Source organism: Carassius gibelio, chromosome B1 (genome assembly GCF_023724105.1).
Source record: "Carassius gibelio isolate Cgi1373 ecotype wild population from Czech Republic chromosome B1, carGib1.2-hapl.c, whole genome shotgun sequence".
Lineage (NCBI taxonomy): Eukaryota > Metazoa > Chordata > Actinopteri > Cypriniformes > Cyprinidae > Carassius > Carassius gibelio.
Window position 1 is genome coordinate 14,307,385 of NC_068396.1, and position 11,073 is coordinate 14,318,457.

Consider the following 11,073-nt stretch of genomic DNA (forward strand, 5'->3'; position numbering starts at 1 on the left):
AAAACCAGAAACTAAATCAAATTTTATAGTTCCGAACAGAATCGAAAAATTTAAATGGCCATTAACCGGTTAATAACGTTATTTTATCGTTCCATTTAATATTTAACATTTGCTGTCAACCATTTCACCAATTCCAGCAGTATGGCATACACAAATGTGCTGAAGCCAACGAGTTAAATGTCTGCTCAGCTGTGAACTCATCATAGGTAAATCGCAATGGCAATGCACCGCCTTTAGGGCCGGATTAAGACCAAATTAGGCCTTATGACGCAGCACAAAAACGGCCTACATTTTCTCTGCATTGGTGCATGTGCATTCGACACTCAAGCGCCAGCATGCTTAACCTTTCCTGCCCAACTGAGGACTCTCTTCTGATTATTCCCAACTCTGAGAAGCTCTGCTCGCCGATGGCATTGGACATCATCATGCACAGATAGATGCGCAACCCAATTTCGACATTTCGAAACGTCCGAGAAAGATTTAACGATGACAAAAGCTTGTTCGAACTCTGCTGATTCCTTCACAGTCACCGGTTTCTGAGTGCATGAATGCAGCAAACTGTATCAGCTAGGGCTGCACGATGTGTCGTTTAAGAATCGATATCGCGATGTACGAATCCACGATAGTCACATCGCAGGATGTGCGATGTAGGCTGTCGTAGTTGATCCATTATTCATTGAAATAAGAAACACGGGCCAGCTGCTCCCCGGCCTTGACAAATATGATTTGTGGATTAATTGCACAGCTTAACCATCATAGAGTGAAAGTTTATCATTGACAGGACTGAAAAACACATGCAAGTTTAACAGGGCAGAGAGAGAGGGAGCGTGCGGGGTGTTTGTTTTTATTCTGCTATGTACAATGCTTTGGCAATATCTACCTTTGTATGTCATGGCAAAAAAGCAATATGAATTGAATTGAGAGAGAGAGAGAGAGAAAGACCGAGAGAGAGCAAGCCATTTTCAAACAACACGAGCGCTGTCTTGCTCTCTCTCCCTCGCGCATAATTAATCAATTGACACGATGGTGTCGATGTTTAAATCATTTAAAATGAGAATGTAAGTGTGCTCACCTCATTTTTGTTTGTAGGAAAAAATATCGCAATATAAATCACAGAAAAATAAAATATCGCAATGTCATTTTTTCCCAATATCGTGCAACCCTAGTATCAGATCATTTTGACCGATTAATAATCAGTTATATATATATATATATATATATATATATATATATATATATATATATATATATATAAAACATACTTTTTCTAGAGAGAGAAAAAAAGACGATTTCATTCAGAAATAGACAATGCAGACACAAAATGTTTATAAACATTACAAACTATTAAATTAAACTCAAAATTAACAAACTATAATAAACACTGTTTATCGGCTATTTTTATAATCATTTGTTATTCAAATACATCGCGAATACTGAAACATTTGATTTTGTGTTGAATGATGCCCAACGTTGGTTTGAGTTTCGTTTTGGCATAAGTTAATTCGTTTCAGTTTGTCGTTAATATGCTGTAGCTTCTTTTATTTTTAATTCCTGTTCTTTTCTAAATACTGTTAGTTGAAATGATTTGTTGTGGAGTGAGGGGAAATAGCCTAGGGGAGCTTCTCAAATTTACCGTAAGCTGAACAATTTTCATTTACTGTATTTACCTCAAAGTTATTCTTAGAGTGAAATTTGGATTCTGACTTTCGGACGCAAATAAAGGGTTAGCCTACTTATTATACAGTAACTATTATTCTATATTCTTTGCACTGTGACATTACTGACTAGGGATGTTAATTGCGTTATTTTACCTAACCAACAACCGTTAACCGCCAAGATTATTTTAAATAATAATAACAACTGAAAGTACAAACGCTATATAATAAATAACATTTTAGCATCCAGATATGTCGGGAACATGGAAACATTTGGATTCCTGCCGAATGAGAGGGGTAGGCATCAGCTTCACCTTTACTAATTTGTTTTTGAATTGACGTTTTTATAGCCTATAACTTTAGAGGATTTGCTTTGGATATAAACTAATAACTGTTTTTATAATGTTTTAAACATTTTAGTTTAGACTAGTTACAGGCATTTTAGCCTTCATTATTTCGGAAGTAATAGGGCTAATGAAATGCAATGTGAGCAGTGACTTATAACTAAGTAAAAAGTATAAATAACGTTATTAACCGTTTTTTCTTCCACCCGAAAACCGGTTTCGGAACGGTAATAATATTAGAGGAACACAGAACAGAAACGTTAAAATTTCGATTCTGCTCGGAGTGAAACGATTGAATTTTTTTTTCATTTTCAAGCCCTGGTATCAACAAAATTTATCTTTGTAATGCAGAAGAAACACAGAAGCTGCATCTAAAGAGGCATTTAGATTTAGGCCTATTTACACTATTTAATTCAGCCCAGAGGGACATGAATGCATTTAACCAGCAGTTATAAATGCATAAATATTTTGTTATTTTAAACATGAAACACTGAATAATGATATTTAGAAATATAAGATGACTGTGTGAAAATAAAATGTGATAAAAATGTGAAAATAAAACTGCCAGTAGGTGGCAGAAAGTTACTGTTAATAAGTGATTCATTGCGACTGAACAGAATAATTTAAACTGATAATTAATTCAGGAACAAAACACCCTCATGTTGCTCAGTGATGCAAAACAGCACTGTGGCTGTGTTTGGGATTATTTTTTGTTGCCATATTTCCGTCAATATAGTGTCTAAAACATACGTATCTTAATAAAAACTTTTTTGTTAAACTGTTGCATAAAATCAGTATCACATGTGTTATGATGATTTTTAGAGGTGGAAACTGGCACTCGTCATGTGATATTGATTACGTTTATTTCTGTGGTATTTTTATGCATAACTGTATGGTGTGTGTCAGAAAGAGAATGAGACAATCAACATGAATTTCGCTTAGTCTTCCACAAAACATAGCTAACGTAGGGACATCATAACTAGCCACCATATTGATTTACGGTCTTAAATATGTCCAGCGCTTTTTATTTATTATTATTTTAATAAATGTGCATGATCCAGTGTCTATGAGTTGTGCGTCAGTAATAATGGTCCATGGGGAAACACAGTGTTCCGTGTGTAGTTAGTTAATGGACTAAATGAAGCCTAGAGACAATTTGCCTTAATTATTTTACGTATTCGAGTTATTCGAGGAATTGTTTCAGCCCTAGTTTCCAATGCTTCCAATAAATACAGCTATTTGTGGCGGCCCGTCATAATATCAAAACTGACCTCCACAAATAGTTTTTCCATAAGGCTTATACTTCGTTGAATAAACATCCAAGTTTCAAAATTAAAATGCAGTGCCGCGGTTGTTTTTATGAATATATCTTTGAAAAGAACTTAATCTATGAATCACACCGTCAAATCCTTCAATGAAGTATACTAAAAATAAGTAACAATTTTGTCGTAAGCGTGATTCTCATTCTCATTTAATTTTTCATAAAAAAAAATAGCATACCATGTCAGCCAATGCATAGCTTATTTATTCAAATCAGTTGGAGCTAGGGCTGTCGCGGTTAAGAAATTTCCCCTGGGGATATTATGGGTGGCTCAATAGCGCAATATGCGCTATTACCGCTGTTTTTTTTACATACCTAATTTATCCTGATTTTGCTGCATACAAAGCTCTATCATTGAGTTATGTAGGATATATTGTTGCTTTTTTAACGGACAAGAGAGACACATTTTAAAAATTTTTTGTTTATAGTTAAATTAGGGGTGTGACGGTTAGTATATAACCGTGAGACCGACGGTTATAGTTGAACACCGTCATTAGAACTCTATAACCGCCAAAACCGTGTCATTAAAATATTTTTTACAAACATTTTTTATCAAAAATTATTTTCATTTTTTAGATAAGATCATAAGATGCGCAATATATCGGGAGAAATGGTTTTTACCACTTAATGAAGTTTTGTAAATCGTCAGACATGATATTTACCACTTCATAAAATTTTGCTTTGTAGAAAACCTTTCTTAAAAACGAATTTCGTTTTGTACAAATTTTATCTTAATTTTAATAAATGTTTCATCAACCAATTGCATGTATTTTAATAAATAAAAAGCAAGTAAAGCAGACAATGATAACCGTGACATGGAAGCACCAGCACGCCGCGTTCACTTGCACTGCACTGTGAACTAGAGCACATCTCATCGTAAATGAAACTCAGCGTAGGCCTATGCCTCATACTTTAGCATTAAATATCTTTGCTGCATAAAATAATCAAATCAAATCTCCATATGGACCAGTATCTGTAAATGTTAAGCCGCAAAAGTTGTTTAAAATATAAATCCGTGTTCTGCGCGTCTCTGTGTGAATTAATGAATGGCAGAGACGTGCAGGTTTGTTTACTACATAGACTGAAGCGCATGACGCTTGCATTAATTTCAGCATCTGAGCTTCAGAGTTCTCTCTCCATCAAGCGATCTGAACTTTTCAGCTCATCTCAATGGACACACAGCGCACCTGTATTTGACACTCTGTAAACTCTTTGTGAATGCGCATGACTCACCGTCACTTTACTGATAGCGCTGTTTCTCACACATGCAAAGAGAGAGAGAGAGCGAGAGTCTTACCACGCTTAAACAACACGCTATATGTAAACTATTCTTTGTTGTCTTCTCCTGTCAAAATAATGGATTAAATGTAGAAATATTCATATTCATTTTCGAACAAGCAGAAGACATACCAGTTTCTCCGGTAGTGGGCGGAGCTAATGGGCAAATGGCAATTGCTTTTTTTTGCGGCTCGCATCAGCAAAGCATTGCATCGCCATAGACCCCAAAACAATGAGCGGATGGCGGGCGAGTGCGGCTTTGAAATTTGATCAAAAAACGTTGGCGCGAATGATGAGTTTTGTGACAGATCTCCTTAATAAACGGAGGTCTGAAATCTCAGCCCCTTTACCGATCAGAGCGCGCGCTGACACGGAGTTAACCCGCTATCTCCAAGAACAACCAATTGACTTGGAACCCCCCCCCCCCCCCCCCCCCCCCCCCCCCCGACGGTTATGTTATGAACCGTCACATTTGACTCACGTCATAACCGTCATCACCAATTCTGAAACCGGCACACCCCTAAGTTAAATGTCAAACAGCAACAAGAACATGCGCTTTCCAACAATTATTTTTAAGAAATCAAAGCTTTATAACAGGTATTACACGTATTTACACGCAACTTTGGACAGCAGTGGAAATCTAGACTGATTATCACGCCACCACTGGCCCACCAGGACAGTGGATTCGGGTTGGAGTCGATGCACTCGTTATCTGCTCACTAGGGCTGGGATAAACGATTATATTTTAAACGATTAATCTAGCGATTATTTTTTTCAATGCAATGTTTAATCTAACAATTAATTTTTTCAGACCGATTCAATTTCGATTATCTCCCCATTAATTGACTACTAACAATTTATACATGTTGATTTACATATCTGAATGAAAAAACATGAATTCCTTAACATTGCAATATATGTTTATTGCTCTTAAAATTACAAAATAAAAGACTGACTAAGAATGCATTACTTTGCACTTGTATAGAGATAGCATTCAATAAAACCTTGAAAACACATAGCTTACTGAAACAAGCTTACTGAACACATAGGGCCTAGCTTACTGAAAAAAAGTTCTTCTTTCAGATGAAAATAACAACAACTTGATGTCTAGCATTCAACAAAAACGGTCACCCAAAATACTTGTTTAGAGCAATTGAAAGAATACAGTAACCAATGTAAACTTGAGGGCTTTAAGCTAATACAGAGAGTGCTTTTCCCAAAAAAAAATAAAAAATAAATTAACAGTGGGAGCCAGAAGCCTGTCATGGAGGGAAAAAAAAAATCTCTGAATGCTCCACGTGAAACTTTGGCGCTCCGCCCTTTTTCTATCATGTCTAATGATTTTGGTTAATATGCACGAGGGAGGGAGGGAGGGAGGGAGGGAGGGAGGGAGGGAGAGAGAGAGAGAGAGAGAGAGAGCAAGCAAGACAGCGCTCGTGTAGTTTGAAGACTGTGAGTGCGCAAGCGCGCGTGAAACTTTGGTGTTTCGCCCTTTTCGCCCTATTGTGTTTAATGATTTTGATTAATATGCACAAGGGAGAGAGAGAGCAAGAAGCGCTCGTGTTGTTTGAAGACTGTGAGTGCGCGCGCACAGCCGGGGCTCTATCTCGTACGCGCCCTGTCAGGCGCAGCAGTCATTCTATTCTACATCACTCACCGATCAAATAAGGCTTTGACAGCCGCAAAATTAAAAGATCAATGCAAAAAAAAACCTGGATTGGTTATATAATGTTGGACAGAATGTTGATCCGGCCATCACATATATTCAGCGCACATAAGGTAAACATTTTGCAAACGTTTTTTAGAGAAATAAAAACAGGTCGACGAATCGATGCATATTTTTTGCGTCGACGTCATCGATGACCTCGACGCGTTGTCCCAGCCCTAAAGCTCACGCTCTCTTGGGTATGGGCACTGACGCGGAGGTTGTCCGTGACTTCAGCAGGTATGCCTGTTACTTTCACGGCTGTATTTTACAGATTTTGCAAAGGCTTCAGCTACTCCTAACTGTCGGCCGGTACCGGTCTCAGGTGTTCTTTTTGATGTTACTCCGCGACCTGATGCTTGAGGGGGCAGAGCTCTGCGCTGGATGACAGGGGACACTCTAAAACACTTAACGTATACGATCTATAAAAAAATCAGATGAGCCCTGAATATGAATGCAAGTCGTTTAATAACACATTAAGCCTTATGATGGTTTTCTATTATTAAACACGTTGAATTCATATTCAGGGATCATCTGATTTTTTTGTAGATAGTATACTTTATTAATATGATGTTTAGTGAGTTTGGTCTGTTAATATCACTGTATTAGTACATTAAACCACGTTAAACGTTTTTCACGTTAAGCGTTTTAGAATGTCCCGATGACCTCAAATTAGATGCATTGCCACATCACAGGAACCTTTTTGAAGCAAATTTTGCATATCGGCTCATATATATTCGCTGGCTCGCCCTTTTCATTGGGTTGAAAGCCAAAATGTTCCCAAACTAGCTACGTTAGGTTTTTGGGACGCGATTGAGCACCTACCATCATTTCAGCCAGCCTATTCAAAACAAAGCAGCACCATAAAGCCACAACGGCTCATGAGAAAATTACAGTCGTAACCATATTGTATCATTAATTTATTTTACATTGAATGCACAGTGACAAATTGAAAAAAACAAGAAGGCTCTGAACACTGCGGTTGCCCCGGTTGCTATCGTTCCTCTGCGGTTTGCTTGTCAATAGTGCGGTATTAAAATATTGCGGTTATCAGTTGGAGCAATGCAGAACGGAAAAAAAAAAATCAAAAGCCTGTTCATCTTCATATAATGTTAGCCAACATATTAAAAATCCAAAACAATAGGAATGTTAATCAAGGAATAGCATTAAAATGGTTTTGAAAATGCAACATCACCTATTTTAGGCAATTTGTTTTTGTTCAGTGAAATTAACATGTCAACGTGGTCTGGTAAAGGACGGGACTTGAGGTGATTAACAATATGCCCTATTCTTGCAGTAGGAAAAACTGTTAAATCTTTAATTTAAGCCCCTGAAAATGGGAAACCTATTCTTTAATAACCATAAGTAATAAATTTTTTTCAGACAAAACCTGAATAATTAAAAAGGCAATGAACTAAGAAATCAAAATATCCCCTGATCTTTTGATATTCAAAATTTCCTTTTCCCTTGGTCTTCATTTTATTGTGGATTTGTTTACAACCAAGGCACTATCCGACACAGGATTTTCAGAAAGTCTGAAACTGAAAGATGATGCTGTGCCACACAAGTGTGAATAACTGTTTTCATTACGTGGTTATAACTTATTACATAACATTTGATATACTACCACTCAAAATAAAATTTCTGAACAGTAAGTTTTTTTTTCTTCAATAACTCTTCTGCTCATCAAGGCTGCATTTATTTGATAAAAATAAAATACAAATTGAATGCCTATGTTCAAATACAATGAAGCTATTTTTAATGGTCAAAAAAAATTATGTAAATCTTACTCTTCAAAAACTATTGACTGGTAGTGTATGTACTAAAACTATTTTTTTTTTCTTTTGGCTGAATCCCAACAAAATGAAACACTGGCCAGAATGCAGAATACTAACTGAACATAGTTTTACCAGGTTTTCTTTTTTTCTTCTCTTTTTTTCCTTATTACAATTTTTGGAAGATGCTGGTCACACATATCGCATTGCCACATGCCTTGTAGAAATTCATACAAATGTTAACTGATGAGTAACAGTGTTTCAGGGTAGATAATTTACAGTGCTTAATTCAGTGCTTTGGACTTTGAGTTAACAAGCAGATATCATTGCAATCTCATGCAGCGTTGTCTGAATACATGCAATTTGTGTGTGCATTGGAAAATCCAACATTCTGCAGTTTACTTAACTGTTTAAGGCCATTTCGCGATTTCAATCATCTTACAGTAACCAGCAACAACCACCCCTTCATCTTCTCATTAAAGACATGCATTGCAGTACTAAACAGTCTAACACACTCTGTGCTTGTAATGATTTTTTGTCTTTCTCTGACAGTTTTGAATGCTTCCACACTGCTGACATGTTTTCTGACGTCTTTATTTATTCCCCAAAATTATTTCAATATCAATAGACAGTATGAAAAACAAAAACTAAGTTATTTTGTTCTGAAAGACTTTCTAAACAATACTACCATAATATTACCCTTTCTGTGCCACTGTCTTCCATAAATACATAGGCTTTATGCAAACAAACAGGAAGAACACAAACATCAATTATGCAATGAAAACGACAACAAGAAATTAGTTGTTTACTGACCCAAATCAAAAGTGCACACCTCAACATTTTAATATTCACTAGATACAGTTTTGCTCCGTATGTCAGTGCAAATTTAATGCATTTTTCCACAGAAATTAACTCTCCAAGTTGCAGGTATGATCACATCAAGCTAATTAAATGTAGTCAGCTTTAGGATATCCAAGATGTAGGAATTGTGTCGTGAATTATTGTGATGCTCTCCTTCAAACAACACCCATTCACTGCAGAGGATCCACTAGTAAGCAAGTGATGTAATGCTAAATTTACTAAATTCTATTCTGAAAAAGAATTAATCTCATCAGCTTAGATGGCCCAAGTCTGAGAAAATGTTCAGTTTTGTGTGAGCTATTCATTTAACCTCTAGCCTCCATGTTCATCGCAACTAAATGCCTGAGCAATAGATATATTATCGCTGCATTCTGCAATTATTATTAGTGCACTATTACAGGTATATGTACATTAACTAGAACTAAACTAGGCTCACAAATGCCATTTAACCTGTTACAGGAAATTTGTGTGACTGCTTGTGATCAAGTACAGAACAGATGACAACATCATGGCCATCCAGTCCAACCAATTCGTCATCTTAAGAAGGGGACATTAACATTATATAAATTATACTATAGATTAATAACTGAAACATGCACTGGTGTTTTCCAATAAAGTATTAATTAGAAACTTGTATTAATTAAACCTGCTATAAAGCTCAATAAATTAATTCCAGTCAGTGATTGCATTTGTCACTCTTACCTTGAGTCGTTTGACGACTTCATCGTTGCTGATTTTATCAGTGATCTCTTTGACACCCAGCGGGTAGATGATCTTCCCGTCCCCCGCGGGTCTTTGCTGCTGAGGCTGCTGCGGGAACTCCATCATCCGCCTTCTCCAGACAGACAGACGCTCCTCTACTGGCCTCTATAGGCAACAACACTAAAGTTCAGCACACAAATCCACCACGCCGCTACAAAAACACTAAAAAATACCATATGCGCTTCTGTTTCGTGCGCTCTGGGCGTGTAGCTAACACCTCTATAACCGTACAATGACACGAAAACCCTACAGACGACAGTTTGCGGGAAATTCCCGAAAAAGAGCACGGAGCTAATAAAGCTAATGGTAGTGCTAGCCAGAGAGCTAACGAGATCGGCCCCGCTGCCGCGCTTTTACTCTAAAACGTAGTATCTATGAATTTAAAGTTCTCCTGCCAAGGGTCTCCTCATATTATACACGCTCAGACATAACAATACAACTTGGATAATAAAACATCGTTTAAAAGCGACTCAGAGAGTAAAAGAGCTCCTTGAGTTGCTATTGGCCTAGCCGTCACCTCCAGGCCTCAAACTATTCAACAAACACACAGCCAACACTCACATTTAGCTATTTAATATCACAACCCGCCGCTTCCTGTTACCCCAGAAACATTTATTCCATATAGCTCACTCGACACTACTCTACCATGGCCGTTATCTTAAATTTAGACAGTAAGAAATCTGAATTGTTTACTTGTTTTCTCTGTAACGTTACAAGTTCACTCAGCGAGGCAAACGGCGAACACCAACTTGATCATCCCACACAAACTGTTTCAATTAAACTTCCTCGAGCGACGCCAGTTGTCTTACAACCGCCTACAGACAATTCCCCGATCATTACCTCACAGACAATTCGTTGTTTTAATTCATGAGTCGGGTTCGGGTTCTGGTGTTTTTTGTTGTTTTGTTTTTTTTAGTTTAGGGCACAAAGCTCCGTCTCTTTCATTACAGGCTTGTGTGAAGGTCCTCGCGTGGAAAGCGGAGGCGCAGCGACCCCGTTGGCTGAAAGACGGTATTGCAACGCGCCGATGGAGGGAGAAACATTACCATACAGGTTAGAAAAGAGACGCATAAATGTGAAAGAACTAGTCAGATCAGTGGAAAGAACAGCGTGAACTTGGTTTATCGTAAATCGCAGAGAAGACGCGCCTCTACATTGACTTGCATAACTGGTGAAAGAATCACATCTGAATGTATTAATAATGTTGCCAATTGCATAACATAAGTTTTTTACTTACTCCCGCCCCCATAAAAAAACGAATACATAAGATATATATATATATATATATATATATATATATATATATATATATATATATATTTGTGAAAATAATAGTGTTGGTTTTTATACAGTCTATGGTCATAACAAAGAC

The 11,073-nt window shown here is 37.1% G+C and overlaps 1 long non-coding RNA gene across 1 annotated transcript; it reads right to left on the minus strand.

The window, feature by feature from the left end:
- Positions 1–8,858: 8,858 nt before the first annotated feature.
- LOC127949360 (uncharacterized) lies at positions 8,859–10,709 on the minus strand. Its single transcript, XR_008152292.1, has 3 exons — positions 10,542–10,709; positions 9,642–9,806; positions 8,859–9,476 (listed from the first exon to the last, which is right to left on the minus strand). It is a non-coding gene; the product is annotated as an uncharacterized LOC127949360 (long non-coding RNA).
- Positions 10,710–11,073: the final 364 nt, after the last annotated feature.